General features: G+C 40.6%; 34 non-coding genes across 34 annotated transcripts; all 34 read left to right on the top strand.

Annotated features, from left to right (window-relative positions):
- Positions 1-257: 257 nt before the first annotated feature.
- Positions 258-378, top strand: LOC137254772 (U5 spliceosomal RNA). Its single transcript, XR_010954139.1, has one exon. It is a non-coding gene; the product is annotated as a U5 spliceosomal RNA (small nuclear RNA).
- Positions 379-888: 510 nt separating this feature from the next.
- On the top strand, positions 889-1,009 carry LOC137254771 (U5 spliceosomal RNA). The gene has a single exon (XR_010954138.1). It is a non-coding gene; the product is annotated as a U5 spliceosomal RNA (small nuclear RNA).
- Positions 1,010-1,522: 513 nt separating this feature from the next.
- LOC137254770 (U5 spliceosomal RNA) lies at positions 1,523-1,643 on the top strand. The gene has a single exon (XR_010954137.1). It is a non-coding gene; the product is annotated as a U5 spliceosomal RNA (small nuclear RNA).
- A 510-nt stretch (positions 1,644-2,153) lies between these two features.
- On the top strand, positions 2,154-2,274 carry LOC137254769 (U5 spliceosomal RNA). Its single transcript, XR_010954136.1, has one exon. It is a non-coding gene; the product is annotated as a U5 spliceosomal RNA (small nuclear RNA).
- A 513-nt stretch (positions 2,275-2,787) lies between these two features.
- LOC137254768 (U5 spliceosomal RNA) lies at positions 2,788-2,908 on the top strand. Its single transcript, XR_010954135.1, has one exon. It is a non-coding gene; the product is annotated as a U5 spliceosomal RNA (small nuclear RNA).
- A 510-nt stretch (positions 2,909-3,418) lies between these two features.
- Positions 3,419-3,539, top strand: LOC137254767 (U5 spliceosomal RNA). Its single transcript, XR_010954134.1, has one exon. It is a non-coding gene; the product is annotated as a U5 spliceosomal RNA (small nuclear RNA).
- Positions 3,540-4,049: 510 nt separating this feature from the next.
- On the top strand, positions 4,050-4,170 carry LOC137254762 (U5 spliceosomal RNA). Its single transcript, XR_010954129.1, has one exon. It is a non-coding gene; the product is annotated as a U5 spliceosomal RNA (small nuclear RNA).
- Positions 4,171-4,683: 513 nt separating this feature from the next.
- Positions 4,684-4,804, top strand: LOC137254766 (U5 spliceosomal RNA). Its single transcript, XR_010954133.1, has one exon. It is a non-coding gene; the product is annotated as a U5 spliceosomal RNA (small nuclear RNA).
- Positions 4,805-5,314: 510 nt separating this feature from the next.
- On the top strand, positions 5,315-5,435 carry LOC137254765 (U5 spliceosomal RNA). Its single transcript, XR_010954132.1, has one exon. It is a non-coding gene; the product is annotated as a U5 spliceosomal RNA (small nuclear RNA).
- Positions 5,436-5,945: 510 nt separating this feature from the next.
- LOC137254750 (U5 spliceosomal RNA) lies at positions 5,946-6,066 on the top strand. The gene has a single exon (XR_010954118.1). It is a non-coding gene; the product is annotated as a U5 spliceosomal RNA (small nuclear RNA).
- A 510-nt stretch (positions 6,067-6,576) lies between these two features.
- Positions 6,577-6,697, top strand: LOC137254764 (U5 spliceosomal RNA). The gene has a single exon (XR_010954131.1). It is a non-coding gene; the product is annotated as a U5 spliceosomal RNA (small nuclear RNA).
- A 510-nt stretch (positions 6,698-7,207) lies between these two features.
- Positions 7,208-7,328, top strand: LOC137254763 (U5 spliceosomal RNA). The gene has a single exon (XR_010954130.1). It is a non-coding gene; the product is annotated as a U5 spliceosomal RNA (small nuclear RNA).
- Positions 7,329-7,838: 510 nt separating this feature from the next.
- LOC137254738 (U5 spliceosomal RNA) lies at positions 7,839-7,959 on the top strand. The gene has a single exon (XR_010954107.1). It is a non-coding gene; the product is annotated as a U5 spliceosomal RNA (small nuclear RNA).
- A 513-nt stretch (positions 7,960-8,472) lies between these two features.
- Positions 8,473-8,593, top strand: LOC137254760 (U5 spliceosomal RNA). The gene has a single exon (XR_010954128.1). It is a non-coding gene; the product is annotated as a U5 spliceosomal RNA (small nuclear RNA).
- A 510-nt stretch (positions 8,594-9,103) lies between these two features.
- On the top strand, positions 9,104-9,224 carry LOC137254759 (U5 spliceosomal RNA). Its single transcript, XR_010954127.1, has one exon. It is a non-coding gene; the product is annotated as a U5 spliceosomal RNA (small nuclear RNA).
- A 510-nt stretch (positions 9,225-9,734) lies between these two features.
- On the top strand, positions 9,735-9,855 carry LOC137254758 (U5 spliceosomal RNA). Its single transcript, XR_010954126.1, has one exon. It is a non-coding gene; the product is annotated as a U5 spliceosomal RNA (small nuclear RNA).
- Positions 9,856-10,365: 510 nt separating this feature from the next.
- LOC137254757 (U5 spliceosomal RNA) lies at positions 10,366-10,486 on the top strand. Its single transcript, XR_010954125.1, has one exon. It is a non-coding gene; the product is annotated as a U5 spliceosomal RNA (small nuclear RNA).
- Positions 10,487-10,996: 510 nt separating this feature from the next.
- Positions 10,997-11,117, top strand: LOC137254756 (U5 spliceosomal RNA). Its single transcript, XR_010954124.1, has one exon. It is a non-coding gene; the product is annotated as a U5 spliceosomal RNA (small nuclear RNA).
- A 510-nt stretch (positions 11,118-11,627) lies between these two features.
- LOC137255159 (U5 spliceosomal RNA) lies at positions 11,628-11,748 on the top strand. The gene has a single exon (XR_010954505.1). It is a non-coding gene; the product is annotated as a U5 spliceosomal RNA (small nuclear RNA).
- A 510-nt stretch (positions 11,749-12,258) lies between these two features.
- LOC137254755 (U5 spliceosomal RNA) lies at positions 12,259-12,379 on the top strand. The gene has a single exon (XR_010954123.1). It is a non-coding gene; the product is annotated as a U5 spliceosomal RNA (small nuclear RNA).
- A 510-nt stretch (positions 12,380-12,889) lies between these two features.
- On the top strand, positions 12,890-13,010 carry LOC137255158 (U5 spliceosomal RNA). Its single transcript, XR_010954504.1, has one exon. It is a non-coding gene; the product is annotated as a U5 spliceosomal RNA (small nuclear RNA).
- A 510-nt stretch (positions 13,011-13,520) lies between these two features.
- On the top strand, positions 13,521-13,641 carry LOC137255138 (U5 spliceosomal RNA). The gene has a single exon (XR_010954485.1). It is a non-coding gene; the product is annotated as a U5 spliceosomal RNA (small nuclear RNA).
- A 510-nt stretch (positions 13,642-14,151) lies between these two features.
- LOC137254754 (U5 spliceosomal RNA) lies at positions 14,152-14,272 on the top strand. Its single transcript, XR_010954122.1, has one exon. It is a non-coding gene; the product is annotated as a U5 spliceosomal RNA (small nuclear RNA).
- A 510-nt stretch (positions 14,273-14,782) lies between these two features.
- LOC137254753 (U5 spliceosomal RNA) lies at positions 14,783-14,903 on the top strand. The gene has a single exon (XR_010954121.1). It is a non-coding gene; the product is annotated as a U5 spliceosomal RNA (small nuclear RNA).
- Positions 14,904-15,413: 510 nt separating this feature from the next.
- LOC137254752 (U5 spliceosomal RNA) lies at positions 15,414-15,534 on the top strand. The gene has a single exon (XR_010954120.1). It is a non-coding gene; the product is annotated as a U5 spliceosomal RNA (small nuclear RNA).
- A 510-nt stretch (positions 15,535-16,044) lies between these two features.
- On the top strand, positions 16,045-16,165 carry LOC137254727 (U5 spliceosomal RNA). The gene has a single exon (XR_010954096.1). It is a non-coding gene; the product is annotated as a U5 spliceosomal RNA (small nuclear RNA).
- A 513-nt stretch (positions 16,166-16,678) lies between these two features.
- On the top strand, positions 16,679-16,799 carry LOC137255116 (U5 spliceosomal RNA). Its single transcript, XR_010954464.1, has one exon. It is a non-coding gene; the product is annotated as a U5 spliceosomal RNA (small nuclear RNA).
- Positions 16,800-17,309: 510 nt separating this feature from the next.
- Positions 17,310-17,430, top strand: LOC137254751 (U5 spliceosomal RNA). Its single transcript, XR_010954119.1, has one exon. It is a non-coding gene; the product is annotated as a U5 spliceosomal RNA (small nuclear RNA).
- Positions 17,431-17,940: 510 nt separating this feature from the next.
- LOC137254749 (U5 spliceosomal RNA) lies at positions 17,941-18,061 on the top strand. Its single transcript, XR_010954117.1, has one exon. It is a non-coding gene; the product is annotated as a U5 spliceosomal RNA (small nuclear RNA).
- Positions 18,062-18,571: 510 nt separating this feature from the next.
- On the top strand, positions 18,572-18,692 carry LOC137254748 (U5 spliceosomal RNA). The gene has a single exon (XR_010954116.1). It is a non-coding gene; the product is annotated as a U5 spliceosomal RNA (small nuclear RNA).
- Positions 18,693-19,202: 510 nt separating this feature from the next.
- Positions 19,203-19,323, top strand: LOC137255135 (U5 spliceosomal RNA). Its single transcript, XR_010954482.1, has one exon. It is a non-coding gene; the product is annotated as a U5 spliceosomal RNA (small nuclear RNA).
- A 510-nt stretch (positions 19,324-19,833) lies between these two features.
- Positions 19,834-19,954, top strand: LOC137254747 (U5 spliceosomal RNA). The gene has a single exon (XR_010954115.1). It is a non-coding gene; the product is annotated as a U5 spliceosomal RNA (small nuclear RNA).
- Positions 19,955-20,464: 510 nt separating this feature from the next.
- LOC137254746 (U5 spliceosomal RNA) lies at positions 20,465-20,585 on the top strand. Its single transcript, XR_010954114.1, has one exon. It is a non-coding gene; the product is annotated as a U5 spliceosomal RNA (small nuclear RNA).
- A 510-nt stretch (positions 20,586-21,095) lies between these two features.
- Positions 21,096-21,216, top strand: LOC137254744 (U5 spliceosomal RNA). The gene has a single exon (XR_010954113.1). It is a non-coding gene; the product is annotated as a U5 spliceosomal RNA (small nuclear RNA).
- The last annotated feature ends 28 nt before the right edge of the window (positions 21,217-21,244 follow it).

The raw sequence follows: 21,244 nt of genomic DNA, 5'->3' as shown, positions 1-21,244 counted from the left end.
GACGAACCAACGTTCAAAATGGCTGCCTCGGGCACGGGAGTCGCAAAGTCCGTATTTATTTGACAAGCTACAGCGGCATGTAGCCCTTTTCAACTTCAATCTCCTTATCATATCAATTGAAGGGTTGTGTCGATACCCTTTCTATATCAAAGAAACAATAATGCCAAATAGTTGATTTAAATGCTACAAGTCATGTCCTGACACCTACATGTTGTGATGAAATATTTTCAGTAGGGGAAGACAGGAGCCTGTAACGTTAACTCTGGTTTCTCTTCATCCATTCGGATAAATCTTTCGCCTTTTACTAAAGATTTCCGTGGAGAGGAACATCACAATGAGTCTAATGACTAATTTCTTACGCCCTGAATTGACAGGGTTAATATTTCCAATACACAAAATAGAACTTGCACAATGTGTAGAGAAGGGAGGTAATTACTCTCTGCGGTCGTCCATTACCCTGTTGTTGTTGTTTGTGTGATTTTCAAGATCAAAAGTATAGTGTAAGTGTTTAGCAGTGTTTCCAAGCTGACGCCGTCATCCACGTCAGCGATGTCTTTGCAATGCGTGTGCATGAAAATGGGAGGTTTGAATATTATGTTGAGGTCGACCACAATAACGAACTATACATGACGACGAACCAACGTTCAAAATGGCTGCCTCGGGCACGGGAGTCGCAAAGTCCGTATTTATTTGACAAGCTACAGCGGCATGTAGCCCTTTTCAACTTCAATCTCCTTATCATATCAATTGAAGGGTTGTGTCGATACCCTTTCTATATCAAAGAAACAATAATGCCAAATAGTTGATTTAAATGCTACAAGTCATGTCCTGACACCTACATGTTGTGATGAAATATTTTCAGTAGGGGAAGACAGGAGCCTGTAACGTTAACTCTGGTTTCTCTTCATCCATTCGGATAAATCTTTCGCCTTTTACTAAAGATTTCCGTGGAGAGGAACATCACAATGAGTCTAATGACTAATTTCTTACGCCCTGAATTGACAGGGTTAATATTTCCAATACACAAAATAGAACTTGCACAATGTGTAGAGAAGGGAGGTAATTACTCTCTGCGGTCGTCCATTACCCTGTTGTTGTTGTTGTTTGTGTGATTTTCAAGATCAAAAGTATAGTGTAAGTGTTTAGCAGTGTTTCCAAGCTGACGCCGTCATCCACGTCAGCGATGTCTTTGCAATGCGTGTGCATGAAAATGGGAGGTTTGAATATTATGTTGAGGTCGACCACAATAACGAACTATACATGACGACGAACCAACGTTCAAAATGGCTGCCTCGGGCACGGGAGTCGCAAAGTCCGTATTTATTTGACAAGCTACAGCGGCATGTAGCCCTTTTCAACTTCAATCTCCTTATCATATCAATTGAAGGGTTGTGTCGATACCCTTTCTATATCAAAGAAACAATAATGCCAAATAGTTGATTTAAATGCTACAAGTCATGTCCTGACACCTACATGTTGTGATGAAATATTTTCAGTAGGGGAAGACAGGAGCCTGTAACGTTAACTCTGGTTTCTCTTCATCCATTCGGATAAATCTTTCGCCTTTTACTAAAGATTTCCGTGGAGAGGAACATCACAATGAGTCTAATGACTAATTTCTTACGCCCTGAATTGACAGGGTTAATATTTCCAATACACAAAATAGAACTTGCACAATGTGTAGAGAAGGGAGGTAATTACTCTCTGCGGTCGTCCATTACCCTGTTGTTGTTGTTTGTGTGATTTTCAAGATCAAAAGTATAGTGTAAGTGTTTAGCAGTGTTTCCAAGCTGACGCCGTCATCCACGTCAGCGATGTCTTTGCAATGCGTGTGCATGAAAATGGGAGGTTTGAATATTATGTTGAGGTCGACCACAATAACGAACTATACATGACGACGAACCAACGTTCAAAATGGCTGCCTCGGGCACGGGAGTCGCAAAGTCCGTATTTATTTGACAAGCTACAGCGGCATGTAGCCCTTTTCAACTTCAATCTCCTTATCATATCAATTGAAGGGTTGTGTCGATACCCTTTCTATATCAAAGAAACAATAATGCCAAATAGTTGATTTAAATGCTACAAGTCATGTCCTGACACCTACATGTTGTGATGAAATATTTTCAGTAGGGGAAGACAGGAGCCTGTAACGTTAACTCTGGTTTCTCTTCATCCATTCGGATAAATCTTTCGCCTTTTACTAAAGATTTCCGTGGAGAGGAACATCACAATGAGTCTAATGACTAATTTCTTACGCCCTGAATTGACAGGGTTAATATTTCCAATACACAAAATAGAACTTGCACAATGTGTAGAGAAGGGAGGTAATTACTCTCTGCGGTCGTCCATTACCCTGTTGTTGTTGTTGTTTGTGTGATTTTCAAGATCAAAAGTATAGTGTAAGTGTTTAGCAGTGTTTCCAAGCTGACGCCGTCATCCACGTCAGCGATGTCTTTGCAATGCGTGTGCATGAAAATGGGAGGTTTGAATATTATGTTGAGGTCGACCACAATAACGAACTATACATGACGACGAACCAACGTTCAAAATGGCTGCCTCGGGCACGGGAGTCGCAAAGTCCGTATTTATTTGACAAGCTACAGCGGCATGTAGCCCTTTTCAACTTCAATCTCCTTATCATATCAATTGAAGGGTTGTGTCGATACCCTTTCTATATCAAAGAAACAATAATGCCAAATAGTTGATTTAAATGCTACAAGTCATGTCCTGACACCTACATGTTGTGATGAAATATTTTCAGTAGGGGAAGACAGGAGCCTGTAACGTTAACTCTGGTTTCTCTTCATCCATTCGGATAAATCTTTCGCCTTTTACTAAAGATTTCCGTGGAGAGGAACATCACAATGAGTCTAATGACTAATTTCTTACGCCCTGAATTGACAGGGTTAATATTTCCAATACACAAAATAGAACTTGCACAATGTGTAGAGAAGGGAGGTAATTACTCTCTGCGGTCGTCCATTACCCTGTTGTTGTTGTTTGTGTGATTTTCAAGATCAAAAGTATAGTGTAAGTGTTTAGCAGTGTTTCCAAGCTGACGCCGTCATCCACGTCAGCGATGTCTTTGCAATGCGTGTGCATGAAAATGGGAGGTTTGAATATTATGTTGAGGTCGACCACAATAACGAACTATACATGACGACGAACCAACGTTCAAAATGGCTGCCTCGGGCACGGGAGTCGCAAAGTCCGTATTTATTTGACAAGCTACAGCGGCATGTAGCCCTTTTCAACTTCAATCTCCTTATCATATCAATTGAAGGGTTGTGTCGATACCCTTTCTATATCAAAGAAACAATAATGCCAAATAGTTGATTTAAATGCTACAAGTCATGTCCTGACACCTACATGTTGTGATGAAATATTTTCAGTAGGGGAAGACAGGAGCCTGTAACGTTAACTCTGGTTTCTCTTCATCCATTCGGATAAATCTTTCGCCTTTTACTAAAGATTTCCGTGGAGAGGAACATCACAATGAGTCTAATGACTAATTTCTTACGCCCTGAATTGACAGGGTTAATATTTCCAATACACAAAATAGAACTTGCACAATGTGTAGAGAAGGGAGGTAATTACTCTCTGCGGTCGTCCATTACCCTGTTGTTGTTGTTTGTGTGATTTTCAAGATCAAAAGTATAGTGTAAGTGTTTAGCAGTGTTTCCAAGCTGACGCCGTCATCCACGTCAGCGATGTCTTTGCAATGCGTGTGCATGAAAATGGGAGGTTTGAATATTATGTTGAGGTCGACCACAATAACGAACTATACATGACGACGAACCAACGTTCAAAATGGCTGCCTCGGGCACGGGAGTCGCAAAGTCCGTATTTATTTGACAAGCTACAGCGGCATGTAGCCCTTTTCAACTTCAATCTCCTTATCATATCAATTGAAGGGTTGTGTCGATACCCTTTCTATATCAAAGAAACAATAATGCCAAATAGTTGATTTAAATGCTACAAGTCATGTCCTGACACCTACATGTTGTGATGAAATATTTTCAGTAGGGGAAGACAGGAGCCTGTAACGTTAACTCTGGTTTCTCTTCATCCATTCGGATAAATCTTTCGCCTTTTACTAAAGATTTCCGTGGAGAGGAACATCACAATGAGTCTAATGACTAATTTCTTACGCCCTGAATTGACAGGGCTAATATTTCCAATACACAAAATAGAACTTGCACAATGTGTAGAGAAGGGAGGTAATTACTCTCTGCGGTCGTCCATTACCCTGTTGTTGTTGTTGTTTGTGTGATTTTCAAGATCAAAAGTATAGTGTAAGTGTTTAGCAGTGTTTCCAAGCTGACGCCGTCATCCACGTCAGCGATGTCTTTGCAATGCGTGTGCATGAAAATGGGAGGTTTGAATATTATGTTGAGGTCGACCACAATAACGAACTATACATGACGACGAACCAACGTTCAAAATGGCTGCCTCGGGCACGGGAGTCGCAAAGTCCGTATTTATTTGACAAGCTACAGCGGCATGTAGCCCTTTTCAACTTCAATCTCCTTATCATATCAATTGAAGGGTTGTGTCGATACCCTTTCTATATCAAAGAAACAATAATGCCAAATAGTTGATTTAAATGCTACAAGTCATGTCCTGACACCTACATGTTGTGATGAAATATTTTCAGTAGGGGAAGACAGGAGCCTGTAACGTTAACTCTGGTTTCTCTTCATCCATTCGGATAAATCTTTCGCCTTTTACTAAAGATTTCCGTGGAGAGGAACATCACAATGAGTCTAATGACTAATTTCTTACGCCCTGAATTGACAGGGTTAATATTTCCAATACACAAAATAGAACTTGCACAATGTGTAGAGAAGGGAGGTCGTTACTCTCTGCGGTCGTCCATTACCCTGTTGTTGTTGTTTGTGTGATTTTCAAGATCAAAAGTATAGTGTAAGTGTTTAGCAGTGTTTCCAAGCTGACGCCGTCATCCACGTCAGCGATGTCTTTGCAATGCGTGTGCATGAAAATGGGAGGTCTGAATATTATGTTGAGGTCGACCACAATAACGAACTATACATGACGACGAACCAACGTTCAAAATGGCTGCCTCGGGCACGGGAGTCGCAAAGTCCGTATTTATTTGACAAGCTACAGCGGCATGTAGCCCTTTTCAACTTCAATCTCCTTATCATATCAATTGAAGGGTTGTGTCGATACCCTTTCTATATCAAAGAAACAATAATGCCAAATAGTTGATTTAAATGCTACAAGTCATGTCCTGACACCTACATGTTGTGATGAAATATTTTCAGTAGGGGAAGACAGGAGCCTGTAACGTTAACTCTGGTTTCTCTTCATCCATTCGGATAAATCTTTCGCCTTTTACTAAAGATTTCCGTGGAGAGGAACATCACAATGAGTCTAATGACTAATTTCTTACGCCCTGAATTGACAGGGTTAATATTTCCAATACACAAAATAGAACTTGCACAATGTGTAGAGAAGGGAGGTAATTACTCTCTGCGGTCGTCCATTACCCTGTTGTTGTTGTTTGTGTGATTTTCAAGATCAAAAGTATAGTGTAAGTGTTTAGCAGTGTTTCCAAGCTGACGCCGTCATCCACGTCAGCGATGTCTTTGCAATGCGTGTGCATGAAAATGGGAGGTTTGAATATTATGTTGAGGTCGACCACAATAACGAACTATACATGACGACGAACCAACGTTCAAAATGGCTGCCTCGGGCACGGGAGTCGCAAAGTCCGTATTTATTTGACAAGCTACAGCGGCATGTAGCCCTTTTCAACTTCAATCTCCTTATCATATCAACTGAAGGGTTGTGTCGATACCCTTTCTATATCAAAGAAACAATAATGCCAAATAGTTGATTTAAATGCTACAAGTCATGTCCTGACACCTACATGTTGTGATGAAATATTTTCAGTAGGGGAAGACAGGAGCCTGTAACGTTAACTCTGGTTTCTCTTCATCCATTCGGATAAATCTTTCGCCTTTTACTAAAGATTTCCGTGGAGAGGAACATCACAATGAGTCTAATGACTAATTTCTTACGCCCTGAATTGACAGGGCTAATATTTCCAATACACAAAATAGAACTTGCACAATGTGTAGAGAAGGGAGGTAATTACTCTCTGCGGTCGTCCATTACCCTGTTGTTGTTGTTTGTGTGATTTTCAAGATCAAAAGTATAGTGTAAGTGTTTAGCAGTGTTTCCAAGCTGACGCCGTCATCCACGTCAGCGATGTCTTTGCAATGCGTGTGCATGAAAATGGGAGGTTTGAATATTATGTTGAGGTCGACCACAATAACGAACTATACATGACGACGAACCAACGTTCAAAATGGCTACCTCGGGCACGGGAGTCGCAAAGTCCGTATTTATTTGACAAGCTACAGCGGCATGTAGCCCTTTTCAACTTCAATCTCCTTATCATATCAATTGAAGGGTTGTGTCGATACCCTTTCTATATCAAAGAAACAATAATGCCAAATAGTTGATTTAAATGCTACAAGTCATGTCCTGACACCTACATGTTGTGATGAAATATTTTCAGTAGGGGAAGACAGGAGCCTGTAACGTTAACTCTGGTTTCTCTTCATCCATTCGGATAAATCTTTCGCCTTTTACTAAAGATTTCCGTGGAGAGGAACATCACAATGAGTCTAATGACTAATTTCTTACGCCCTGAATTGACAGGGTTAATATTTCCAATACACAAAATAGAACTTGCACAATGTGTAGAGAAGGGAGGTAATTACTCTCTGCGGTCGTCCATTACCCTGTTGTTGTTGTTTGTGTGATTTTCAAGATCAAAAGTATAGTGTAAGTGTTTAGCAGTGTTTCCAAGCTGACGCCGTCATCCACGTCAGCGATGTCTTTGCAATGCGTGTGCATGAAAATGGGAGGTTTGAATATTATGTTGAGGTCGACCACAATAACGAACTATACATGACGACGAACCAACGTTCAAAATGGCTGCCTCGGGCACGGGAGTCGCAAAGTCCGTATTTATTTGACAAGCTACAGCGGCATGTAGCCCTTTTCAACTTCAATCTCCTTATCATATCAATGGAAGGGTTGTGTCGATACCCTTTCTATATCAAAGAAACAATAATGCCAAATAGTTGATTTAAATGCTACAAGTCATGTCCTGACACCTACATGTTGTGATGAAATATTTTCAGTAGGGGAAGACAGGAGCCTGTAACTTTAACTCTGGTTTCTCTTCATCCATTCGGATAAATCTTTCGCCTTTTACTAAAGATTTCCGTGGAGAGGAACATCACAATGAGTCTAATGACTAATTTCTTACGCCCTGAATTGACAGGGTTAATATTTCCAATACACAAAATAGAACTTGCACAATGTGTAGAGAAGGGAGGTAATTACTCTCTGCGGTCGTCCATTACCCTGTTGTTGTTGTTTGTGTGATTTTCAAGATCAAAAGTATAGTGTAAGTGTTTAGCAGTGTTTCCAAGCTGACGCCGTCATCCACGTCAGCGATGTCTTTGCAATGCGTGTGCATGAAAATGGGAGGTTTGAATATTATGTTGAGGTCGACCACAATAACGAACTATACATGACGACGAACCAACGTTCAAAATGGCTGCCTCGGGCACGGGAGTCGCAAAGTCCGTATTTATTTGACAAGCTACAGCGGCATGTAGCCCTTTTCAACTTCAATCTCCTTATCATATCAATTGAAGGGTTGTGTCGATACCCTTTCTATATCAAAGAAACAATAATGCCAAATAGTTGATTTAAATGCTACAAGTCATGTCCTGACACCTACATGTTGTGATGAAATATTTTCAGTAGGGGAAGACAGGAGCCTGTAACGTTAACTCTGGTTTCTCTTCATCCATTCGGATAAATCTTTCGCCTTTTACTAAAGATTTCCGTGGAGAGGAACATCACAATGAGTCTAATGACTAATTTCTTACGCCCTGAATTGACAGGGCTAATATTTCCAATACACAAAATAGAACTTGCACAATGTGTAGAGAAGGGAGGTAATTACTCTCTGCGGTCGTCCATTACCCTGTTGTTGTTGTTGTTTGTGTGATTTTCAAGATCAAAAGTATAGTGTAAGTGTTTAGCAGTGTTTCCAAGCTGACGCCGTCATCCACGTCAGCGATGTCTTTGCAATGCGTGTGCATGAAAATGGGAGGTTTGAATATTATGTTGAGGTCGACCACAATAACGAACTATACATGACGACGAACCAACGTTCAAAATGGCTGCCTCGGGCACGGGAGTCGCAAAGTCCGTATTTATTTGACAAGCTACAGCGACATGTAGCCCTTTTCAACTTCAATCTCCTTATCATATCAATTGAAGGGTTGTGTCGATACCCTTTCTATATCAAAGAAACAATAATGCCAAATAGTTGATTTAAATGCTACAAGTCATGTCCTGACACCTACATGTTGTGATGAAATATTTTCAGTAGGGGAAGACAGGAGCCTGTAACGTTAACTCTGGTTTCTCTTCATCCATTCGGATAAATCTTTCGCCTTTTACTAAAGATTTCCGTGGAGAGGAACATCACAATGAGTCTAATGACTAATTTCTTACGCCCTGAATTGACAGGGTTAATATTTCCAATACACAAAATAGAACTTGCACAATGTGTAGAGAAGGGAGGTAATTACTCTCTGCGGTCGTCCATTACCCTGTTGTTGTTGTTTGTGTGATTTTCAAGATCAAAAGTATAGTGTAAGTGTTTAGCAGTGTTTCCAAGCTGACGCCGTCATCCACGTCAGCGATGTCTTTGCAATGCGTGTGCATGAAAATGGGAGGTTTGAATATTATGTTGAGGTCGACCACAAGAACGAACTATACATGACGACGAACCAACGTTCAAAATGGCTGCCTCGGGCACGGGAGTCGCAAAGTCCGTATTTATTTGACAAGCTACAGCGGCATGTAGCCCTTTTCAACTTCAATCTCCTTATCATATCAATTGAAGGGTTGTGTCGATACCCTTTCTATATCAAAGAAACAATAATGCCAAATAGTTGATTTAAATGCTACAAGTCATGTCCTGACACCTACATGTTGTGATGAAATATTTTCAGTAGGGGAAGACAGGAGCCTGTAACGTTAACTCTGGTTTCTCTTCATCCATTCGGATAAATCTTTCGCCTTTTACTAAAGATTTCCGTGGAGAGGAACATCACAATGAGTCTAATGACTAATTTCTTACGCCCTGAATTGACAGGGTTAATATTTCCAATACACAAAATAGAACTTGCACAATGTGTAGAGAAGGGAGGTAATTACTCTCTGCGGTCGTCCATTACCCTGTTGTTGTTGTTTGTGTGATTTTCAAGATCAAAAGTATAGTGTAAGTGTTTAGCAGTGTTTCCAAGCTGACGCCGTCATCCACGTCAGCGATGTCTTTGCAATGCGTGTGCATGAAAATGGGAGGTTTGAATATTATGTTGAGGTCGACCACAAGAACGAACTATACATGACGACGAACCAACGTTCAAAATGGCTGCCTCGGGCACGGGAGTCGCAAAGTCCGTATTTATTTGACAAGCTACAGCGGCATGTAGCCCTTTTCAACTTCAATCTCCTTATCATATCAATTGAAGGGTTGTGTCGATACCCTTTCTATATCAAAGAAACAATAATGCCAAATAGTTGATTTAAATGCTACAAGTCATGTCCTGACACCTACATGTTGTGATGAAATATTTTCAGTAGGGGAAGACAGGAGCCTGTAACGTTAACTCTGGTTTCTCTTCATCCATTCGGATAAATCTTTCGCCTTTTACTAAAGATTTCCGTGGAGAGGAACATCACAATGAGTCTAATGACTAATTTCTTACGCCCTGAATTGACAGGGTTAATATTTCCAATACACAAAATAGAACTTGCACAATGTGTAGAGAAGGGAGGTAATTACTCTCTGCGGTCGTCCATTACCCTGTTGTTGTTGTTTGTGTGATTTTCAAGATCAAAAGTATAGTGTAAGTGTTTAGCAGTGTTTCCAAGCTGACGCCGTCATCCACGTCAGCGATGTCTTTGCAATGCGTGTGCATGAAAATGGGAGGTTTGAATATTATGTTGAGGTCGACCACAATAACGAACTATACATGACGACGAACCAACGTTCAAAATGGCTGCCTCGGGCACGGGAGTCGCAAAGTCCGTATTTATTTGACAAGCTACAGCGGCATGTAGCCCTTTTCAACTTCAATCTCCTTATCATATCAATTGAAGGGTTGTGTCGATACCCTTTCTATATCAAAGAAACAATAATGCCAAATAGTTGATTTAAATGCTACAAGTCATGTCCTGACACCTACATGTTGTGATGAAATATTTTCAGTAGGGGAAGACAGGAGCCTGTAACGTTAACTCTGGTTTCTCTTCATCCATTCGGATAAATCTTTCGCCTTTTACTAAAGATTTCCGTGGAGAGGAACATCACAATGAGTCTAATGACTAATTTCTTACGCCCTGAATTGACAGGGTTAATATTTCCAATACACAAAATAGAACTTGCACAATGTGTAGAGAAGGGAGGTAATTACTCTCTGCGGTCGTCCATTACCCTGTTGTTGTTGTTTGTGTGATTTTCAAGATCAAAAGTATAGTGTAAGTGTTTAGCAGTGTTTCCAAGCTGACGCCGTCATCCACGTCAGCGATGTCTTTGCAATGCGTGTGCATGAAAATGGGAGGTTTGAATATTATGTTGAGGTCGACCACAATAACGAACTATACATGACGACGAACCAACGTTCAAAATGGCTGCCTCGGGCACGGGAGTCGCAAAGTCCGTATTTATTTGACAAGCTACAGCGGCATGTAGCCCTTTTCAACTTCAATCTCCTTATCATATCAATTGAAGGGTTGTGTCGATACCCTTTCTATATCAAAGAAACAATAATGCCAAATAGTTGATTTAAATGCTACAAGTCATGTCCTGACACCTACATGTTGTGATGAAATATTTTCAGTAGGGGAAGACAGGAGCCTGTAACGTTAACTCTGGTTTCTCTTCATCCATTCGGATAAATCTTTCGCCTTTTACTAAAGATTTCCGTGGAGAGGAACATCACAATGAGTCTAATGACTAATTTCTTACGCCCTGAATTGACAGGGTTAATATTTCCAATACACAAAATAGAACTTGCACAATGTGTAGAGAAGGGAGGTAATTACTCTCTGCGGTCGTCCATTACCCTGTTGTTGTTGTTTGTGTGATTTTCAAGATCAAAAGTATAGTGTAAGTGTTTAGCAGTGTTTCCAAGCTGACGCCGTCATCCACGTCAGCGATGTCTTTGCAATGCGTGTGCATGAAAATGGGAGGTTTGAATATTATGTTGAGGTCGACCACAATAACGAACTATACATGACGACGAACCAACGTTCAAAATGGCTGCCTCGGGCACGGGAGTCGCAAAGTCCGTATTTATTTGACAAGCTACAGCGGCATGTAGCCCTTTTCAACTTCAATCTCCTTATCATATCAATTGAAGGGTTGTGTCGATACCCTTTCTATATCAAAGAAACAATAATGCCAAATAGTTGATTTAAATGCTACAAGTCATGTCCTGACACCTACATGTTGTGATGAAATATTTTCAGTAGGGGAAGACAGGAGCCTGTAACGTTAACTCTGGTTTCTCTTCATCCATTCGGATAAATCTTTCGCCTTTTACTAAAGATTTCCGTGGAGATGAACATCACAATGAGTCTAATGACTAATTTCTTACGCCCTGAATTGACAGGGTTAATATTTCCAATACACAAAATAGAACTTGCACAATGTGTAGAGAAGGGAGGTAATTACTCTCTGCGGTCGTCCATTACCCTGTTGTTGTTGTTTGTGTGATTTTCAAGATCAAAAGTATAGTGTAAGTGTTTAGCAGTGTTTCCAAGCTGACGCCGTCATCCACGTCAGCGATGTCTTTGCAATGCGTGTGCATGAAAATGGGAGGTTTGAATATTATGTTGAGGTCGACCACAAGAACGAACTATACATGACGACGAACCAACGTTCAAAATGGCTGCCTCGGGCACGGGAGTCGCAAAGTCCGTATTTATTTGACAAGCTACAGCGGCATGTAGCCCTTTTCAACTTCAATCTCCTTATCATATCAATTGAAGGGTTGTGTCGATACCCTTTCTATATCAAAGAAACAATAATGCCAAATAGTTGATTTAAATGCTACAAGTCATGTCCTGACACCTACATGTTGTGATGAAATATTTTCAGTAGGGGAAGACAGGAGCCTGTAACGTTAACTCTGGTTTCTCTTCATCCATTCGGATAAATCTTTCGCCTTTTACTAAAGATTTCCGTGGAGAGGAACATCACAATGAGTCTAATGACTAATTTCTTACGCCCTGAATTGACAGGGTTAATATTTCCAATACACAAAATAGAACTTGCACAATGTGTAGAGAAGGGAGGTAATTACTCTCTGCGGTCGTCCATTACCCTGTTGTTGTTGTTTGTGTGATTTTCAAGATCAAAAGTATAGTGTAAGTGTTTAGCAGTGTTTCCAAGCTGACGCCGTCATCCACGTCAGCGATGTCTTTGCAATGCGTGTGCATGAAAATGGGAGGTTTGAATATTATGTTGAGGTCGACCACAATAACGAACTATACATGACGACGAACCAACGTTCAAAATGGCTGCCTCGGGCACGGGAGTCGCAAAGTCCGTATTTATTTGACAAGCTACAGCGGCATGTAGCCCTTTTCAACTTCAATCTCCTTATCATATCAATTGAAGGGTTGTGTCGATACCCTTTCTATATCAAAGAAACAATAATGCCAAATAGTTGATTTAAATGCTACAAGTCATGTCCTGACACCTACATGTTGTGATGAAATATTTTCAGTAGGGGAAGACAGGAGCCTGTAACGTTAACTCTGGTTTCTCTTCATCCATTCGGATAAATCTTTCGCCTTTTACTAAAGATTTCCGTGGAGATGAACATCACAATGAGTCTAATGACTAATTTCTTACGCCCTGAATTGACAGGGTTAATATTTCCAATACACAAAATAGAACTTGCACAATGTGTAGAGAAGGGAGGTAATTACTCTCTGCGGTCGTCCATTACCCTGTTGTTGTTGTTTGTGTGATTTTCAAGATCAAAAGTATAGTGTAAGTGTTTAGCAGTGTTTCCAAGCTGACGCCGTCATCCACGTCAGCGATGTCTTTGCAATGCGTGTGCATGAAAATGGGAGGTTTGAATATTATGTTGAGGTCGACCACAAGAACGAACTATACATGACGACGAACCAACGTTCAAAATGGCTGCCTCGGGCACGGGAGTCGCAAAGTCCGTATTTATTTGACAAGCTACAGCGGCATGTAGCCCTTTTCAACTTCAATCTCCTTATCATATCAATTGAAGGGTTGTGTCGATACCCTTTCTATATCAAAGAAACAATAATGCCAAATAGTTGATTTAAATGCTACAAGTCATGTCCTGACACCTACATGTTGTGATGAAATATTTTCAGTAGGGGAAGACAGGAGCCTGTAACGTTAACTCTGGTTTCTCTTCATCCATTCGGATAAATCTTTCGCCTTTTACTAAAGATTTCCGTGGAGAGGAACATCACAATGAGTCTAATGACTAATTTCTTACGCCCTGAATTGACAGGCTTAATATTTCCAATACACAAAATAGAACTTGCACAATGTGTAGAGAAGGGAGGTAATTACTCTCTGCGGTCGTCCATTACCCTGTTGTTGTTGTTTGTGTGATTTTCAAGATCAAAAGTATAGTGTAAGTGTTTAGCAGTGTTTCCAAGCTGACGCCGTCATCCACGTCAGCGATGTCTTTGCAATGCGTGTGCATGAAAATGGGAGGTTTGAATATTATGTTGAGGTCGACCACAATAACGAACTATACATGACGACGAACCAACGTTCAAAATGGCTGCCTCGGGCACGGGAGTCGCAAAGTCCGTATTTATTTGACAAGCTACAGCGGCATGTAGCCCTTTTCAACTTCAATCTCCTTATCATATCAATTGAAGGGTTGTGTCGATACCCTTTCTATATCAAAGAAACAATAATGCCAAATAGTTGATTTAAATGCTACAAGTCATGTCCTGACACCTACATGTTGTGATGAAATATTTTCAGTAGGGGAAGACAGGAGCCTGTAACGTTAACTCTGGTTTCTCTTCATCCATTCGGATAAATCTTTCGCCTTTTACTAAAGATTTCCGTGGAGAGGAACATCACAATGAGTCTAATGACTAATTTCTTACGCCCTGAATTGACAGGGTTAATATTTCCAATACACAAAATAGAACTTGCACAATGTGTAGAGAAGGGAGGTAATTACTCTCTGCGGTCGTCCATTACCCTGTTGTTGTTGTTTGTGTGATTTTCAAGATCAAAAGTATAGTGTAAGTGTTTAGCAGTGTTTCCAAGCTGACGCCGTCATCCACGTCAGCGATGTCTTTGCAATGCGTGTGCATGAAAATGGGAGGTTTGAATATTATGTTGAGGTCGACCACAATAACGAACTATACATGACGACGAACCAACGTTCAAAATGGCTGCCTCGGGCACGGGAGTCGCAAAGTCCGTATTTATTTGACAAGCTACAGCGGCATGTAGCCCTTTTCAACTTCAATCTCCTTATCATATCAATTGAAGGGTTGTGTCGATACCCTTTCTATATCAAAGAAACAATAATGCCAAATAGTTGATTTAAATGCTACAAGTCATGTCCTGACACCTACATGTTGTGATGAAATATTTTCAGTAGGGGAAGACAGGAGCCTGTAACGTTAACTCTGGTTTCTCTTCATCCATTCGGATAAATCTTTCGCCTTTTACTAAAGATTTCCGTGGAGAGGAACATCACAATGAGTCTAATGACTAATTTCTTACGCCCTGAATTGACAGGGTTAATATTTCCAATACACAAAATAGAACTTGCACAATGTGTAGAGAAGGGAGGTAATTACTCTCTGCGGTCGTCCATTACCCTGTTGTTGTTGTTTGTGTGATTTTCAAGATCAAAAGTATAGTGTAAGTGTTTAGCAGTGTTTCCAAGCTGACGCCGTCATCCACGTCAGCGATGTCTTTGCAATGCGTGTGCATGAAAATGGGAGGTTTGAATATTATGTTGAGGTCGACCACAATAACGAACTATACATGACGACGAACCAACGTTCAAAATGGCTGCCTCGGGCACGGGAGTCGCAAAGTCCGTATTTATTTGACAAGCTACAGCGGCATGTAGCCCTTTTCAACTTCAATCTCCTTATCATATCAATTGAAGGGTTGTGTCGATACCCTTTCTATATCAAAGAAACAATAATGCCAAATAGTTGATTTAAATGCTACAAGTCATGTCCTGACACCTACATGTTGTGATGAAATATTTTCAGTAGGGGAAGACAGGAGCCTGTAACGTTAACTCTGGTTTCTCTTCATCCATTCGGATAAATCTTTCGCCTTTTACTAAAGATTTCCGTGGAGAGGAACATCACAATGAGTCTAATGACTAATTTCTTACGCCCTGAATTGACAGGGTTAATATTTCCAATACACAAAATAGAACTTGCACAATGTGTAGAGAAGGGAGGTAATTACTCTCTGCGGTCGTCCATTACCCTGTTGTTGTTGTTTGTGTGATTTTCAAGATCAAAAGTATAGTGTAAGTGTTTAGCAGTGTTTCCAAGCTGACGCCGTCATCCACGTCAGCGATGTCTTTGCAATGCGTGTGCATGAAAATGGGAGGTTTGAATATTATGTTGAGGTCGACCACAATAACGAACTATACATGACGACGAACCAACGTTCAAAATGGCTGCCTCGGGCACGGGAGTCGCAAAGTCCGTATTTATTTGACAAGCTACAGCGGCATGTAGCCCTTTTCAACTTCAATCTCCTTATCATATCAATTGAAGGGTTGTGTCGATACCCTTTCTATATCAAAGAAACAATAATGCCAAATAGTTGATTTAAATGCTACAAGTCATGTCCTGACACCTACATGTTGTGATGAAATATTTTCAGTAGGGGAAGACAGGAGCCTGTAACGTTAACTCTGGTTTCTCTTCATCCATTCGGATAAATCTTTCGCCTTTTACTAAAGATTTCCGTGGAGAGGAACATCACAATGAGTCTAATGACTAATTTCTTACGCCCTGAATTGACAGGGCTAATATTTCCAATACACAAAATAGAACTTGCACAATGTGTAGAGAAGGGAGGTAATTACTCTCTGCGGTCGTCCATTACCCTGTTGTTGTTGTTGTTTGTGTGATTTTCAAGATCAAAAGTATAGTGTAAGTGTTTAGCAGTGTTTCCAAGCTGACGCCGTCATCCACGTCAGCGATGTCTTTGCAATGCGTGTGCATGAAAATGGGAGGTTTGAATATTATGTTGAGGTCGACCACAATAACGAACTATACATGACGACGAACCAACGTTCAAAATGGCTGCCTCGGGCACGGGAGTCGCAAAGTCCGTATTTATTTGACAAGCTACAGCGGCATGTAGCCCTTTTCAACTTCAATCTCCTTATCATATCAATTGAAGGGTTGTGTCGATACCCTTTCTATATCAAAGAAACAATAATGCCAAATAGTTGATTTAAATGCTACAAGTCATGTCCTGACACCTACATGTTGTGATGAAATATTTTCAGTAGGGGAAGACAGGAGCCTGTAACGTTAACTCTGGTTTCTCTTCATCCATTCGGATAAATCTTTCGCCTTTTACTAAAGATTTCCGTGGAGAGGAACATCACAATGAGTCTAATGACTAGTTTCTTACGCCCTGAATTGACAGGGTTAATATTTCCAATACACAAAATAGAACTTGCACAATGTGTAGAGAAGGGAGGTAATTACTCTCTGCGGTCGTCCATTACCCTGTTGTTGTTGTTTGTGTGATTTTCAAGATCAAAAGTATAGTGTAAGTGTTTAGCAGTGTTTCCAAGCTGACGCCGTCATCCACGTCAGCGATGTCTTTGCAATGCGTGTGCATGAAAATGGGAGGTTTGAATATTATGTTGAGGTCGACCACAATAACGAACTATACATGACGACGAACCAACGTTCAAAATGGCTGCCTCGGGCACGGGAGTCGCAAAGTCCGTATTTATTTGACAAGCTACAGCGGCATGTAGCCCTTTTCAACTTCAATCTCCTTATCATATCAATTGAAGGGTTGTGTCGATACCCTTTCTATATCAAAGAAACAATAATGCCAAATAGTTGATTTAAATGCTACAAGTCATGTCCTGACACCTACATGTTGTGATGAAATATTTTCAGTAGGGGAAGACAGGAGCCTGTAACGTTAACTCTGGTTTCTCTTCATCCATTCGGATAAATCTTTCGCCTTTTACTAAAGATTTCCGTGGAGAGGAACATCACAATGAGTCTAATGACTAATTTCTTACGCCCTGAATTGACAGGGTTAATATTTCCAATACACAAAATAGAACTTGCACAATGTGTAGAGAAGGGAGGTAATTACTCTCTGCGGTCGTCCATTACCCTGTTGTTGTTGTTTGTGTGATTTTCAAGATCAAAAGTATAGTGTAAGTGTTTAGCAGTGTTTCCAAGCTGACGCCGTCATCCACGTCAGCGATGTCTTTGCAATGCGTGTGCATGAAAATGGGAGGTTTGAATATTATGTTGAGGTCGACCACAATAACGAACTATACATGACGACGAACCAACGTTCAAAATGGCTGCCTCGGGCACGGGAGTCGCAAAGTCCGTATTTATTTGACAAGCTACAGCGGCATGTAGCCCTTTTCAACTTCAATCTCCTTATCATATCAATTGAAGGGTTGTGTCGATACCCTTTCTATATCAAAGAAACAATAATGCCAAATAGTTGATTTAAATGCTACAAGTCATGTCCTGACACCTACATGTTGTGATGAAATATTTTCAGTAGGGGAAGACAGGAGCCTGTAACGTTAACTCTGGTTTCTCTTCATCCATTCGGATAAATCTTTCGCCTTTTACTAAAGATTTCCGTGGAGAGGAACATCACAATGAGTCTAATGACTAATTTCTTACGCCCTGAATTGACAGGGTTAATATTTCCAATACACAAAATAGAACTTGCACAATGTGTAGAGAAGGGAGGTAATTACTCTCTGCGGTCGTCCATTACCCTGTTGTTGTTGTTTGTGTGATTTTCAAGATCAAAAGTATAGTGTAAGTGTTTAGCAGTGTTTCCAAGCTGACGCCGTCATCCACGTCAGCGATGTCTTTGCAATGCGTGTGCATGAAAATGGGAGGTTTGAATATTATGTTGAGGTCGACCACAATAACGAACTATACATGACGACGAACCAACGTTCAAAATGGCTGCCTCGGGCACGGGAGTCGCAAAGTCCGTATTTATTTGACAAGCTACAGCGGCATGTAGCCCTTTTCAACTTCAATCTCCTTATCATATCAATTGAAGGGTTGTGTCGATACCCTTTCTATATCAAAGAAACAATAATGCCAAATAGTTGATTTAAATGCTACAAGTCATGTCCTGACACCTACATGTTGTGATGAAATATTTTCAGTAGGGGAAGACAGGAGCCTGTAACGTTAACTCTGGTTTCTCTTCATCCATTCGGATAAATCTTTCGCCTTTTACTAAAGATTTCCGTGGAGAGGAACATCACAATGAGTCTAATGACTAATTTCTTACGCCCTGAATTGACAGGGTTAATATTTCCAATACACAAAATAGAACTTGCACAATGTGTAGAGAAGGGAGGTAATTACTCTCTGCGGTCGTCCATTACCCTGTTGTTGTTGTTTGTGTGATTTTCAAGATCAAAAGTATAGTGTAAGTGTTTAGCAGTGTTTCCAAGCTGACGCCGTCATCCACGTCAGCGATGTCTTTGCAATGCGTGTGCATGAAAATGGGAGGTTTGAATATTATGTTGAGGTCGACCACAATAACGAACTATACATGACGACGAACCAACGTTCAAAATGGCTGCCTCGGGCACGGGAGTCGCAAAGTCCGTATTTATTTGACAAGCTACAGCGGCATGTAGCCCTTTTCAACTTCAATCTCCTTATCATATCAATTGAAGGGTTGTGTCGATACCCTTTCTATATCAAAGAAACAATAATGCCAAATAGTTGATTTAAATGCTACAAGTCATGTCCTGACACCTACATGTTGTGATGAAATATTTTCAGTAGGGGAAGACAGGAGCCTGTAACGTTAACTCTGGTTTCTCTTCATCCATTCAGATAAATCTTTCGCCTTTTACTAAAGATTTCCGTGGAGAGGAACATCACAATGAGTCTAATGACTAATTTCTTACGCCCTGAATTGACAGGGTTAATATTTCCAATACACAAAATAGAACTTGCACAATGTGTAGAGAAGGGAGGTAATTACTCTCTGCGGTCGTCCATTACCCTGTTGTTGTTGTTTGTGTGATTTTCAAGATCAAAAGTATAGTGTAAGTGTTTAGCAGTGTTTCCAAGCTGACGCCGTCATCCACGTCAGCGATGTCTTTGCAATGCGTGTGCATGAAAATGGGAGGTTTGAATATTATGTTGAGGTCGACCACAATAACGAACTATACATGACGACGAACCAACGTTCAAAATGGCTGCCTCGGGCACGGGAGTCGCAAAGTCCGTATTTATTTGACAAGCTACAGCGGCATGTAGCCCTTTTCAACTTCAATCTCCTTATCATATCAATTGAAGGGTTGTGTCGATACCCTTTCTATATCAAAGAAACAATAATGCCAAATAGTTGATTTAAATGCTACAAGTCATGTCCTGACACCTACATGTTGTGATGAAATATTTTCAGTAGGGGAAGACAGGAGCCTGTAACGTTAACTCTGGTTTCTCTTCATCCATTCGGATAAATCTTTCGCCTTTTACTAAAGATTTCCGTGGAGAGGAACATCACAATGAGTCTAATGACTAATTTCTTACGCCCTGAATTGACAGGGTTAATATTTCCAATACACAAAATAGAACTTGCACAATGTGTAGAGAAGGGAGGTAATTACTCTCTGCGGTCGTCCATTACCCTGTTGTTGTTGTTTGTGTGATTTTCAAGATCAAAAGTATAGTGTAAGTGTTTAGCAGTGTTTCCAAGCTGACGCCGTCATCCACGTCAGCGATGTCTTTGCAATGCGTGTGCATGAAAATGGGAGGTTTGAATATTATGTTGAGGTCGACCACAATAACGAACTATACATGACGACGAACCAACGTTCAAAATGGCTGCCTCGGGCACGGGAGTCGCAAAGTCCGTATTTATTTGACAAGCTACAGCGGCATGTAGCCCTTTTCAACTTCAATCTCCTTATCATATCAATTGAAGGGTTGTGTCGATACCCTTTCTATATCAAAGAAACAATAATGCCAAATAGTTGATTTAAATGCTACAAGTCATGTCCTGACACCTACATGTTGTGATGAAATATTTTCAGTAGGGGAAGACAGGAGCCTGTAACGTTAACTCTGGTTTCTCTTCATCCATTCGGATAAATCTTTCGCCTTTTACTAAAGATTTCCGTGGAGAGGAACATCACAATGAGTCTAATGACTAATTTCTTACGCCCTGAATTGACAGGGTTAATATTTCCAATACACAAAATAGAACTTGCACAATGTGTAGAGAAGGGAGGTAATTACTCTCTGCGGTCGTCCATTACCCTGTTGTTGTTGTTTGTGTGATTTTCAAGATCAAAAGTATAGTGTAAGTGTTTAGCAGTGTTTCCAAGCTGACGCCGTCATCCACGTCAGCGATGTCTTTGCAATGCGTGTGCATGAAAATGGGAGGTTTGAATATTATGTTGAGGTCGACCACAATAACGAACTATACATGACGACGAACCAACGTTCAAAATGGCTGCCTCGGGCACGGGAGTCGCAAAGTCCGTATTTATTTGACAAGCTACAGCGGCATGTAGCCCTTTTCAACTTCAATCTCCTTATCATATCAATTGAAGGGTTGTGTCGATACCCTTTCTATATCAAAGAAACAATAATGCCAAATAGTTGATTTAAATGCTACAAGTCATGTCCTGACACCTACATGTTGTGATGAAATATTTTCAGTAGGGGAAGACAGGAGCCTGTAACGTTAACTCTGGTTTCTCTTCATCCATTCGGATAAATCTTTCGCCTTTTACTAAAGATTTCCGTGGAGAGGAACATCACAATGAGTCTAATGACTAATTTCTTACGCCCTGAATTGACAGGGTTAATATTTCCAATACACAAAATAGAACTT

The sequence above is a fragment of the Haliotis asinina genome, chromosome 10, assembly GCF_037392515.1.
Source record: "Haliotis asinina isolate JCU_RB_2024 chromosome 10, JCU_Hal_asi_v2, whole genome shotgun sequence".
Taxonomy (NCBI): domain Eukaryota; kingdom Metazoa; phylum Mollusca; class Gastropoda; order Lepetellida; family Haliotidae; genus Haliotis; species Haliotis asinina.
The sequence above is the reverse complement of the archived record's forward strand: the minus strand, read 5'-3'. Positions and strand labels throughout refer to the sequence as shown.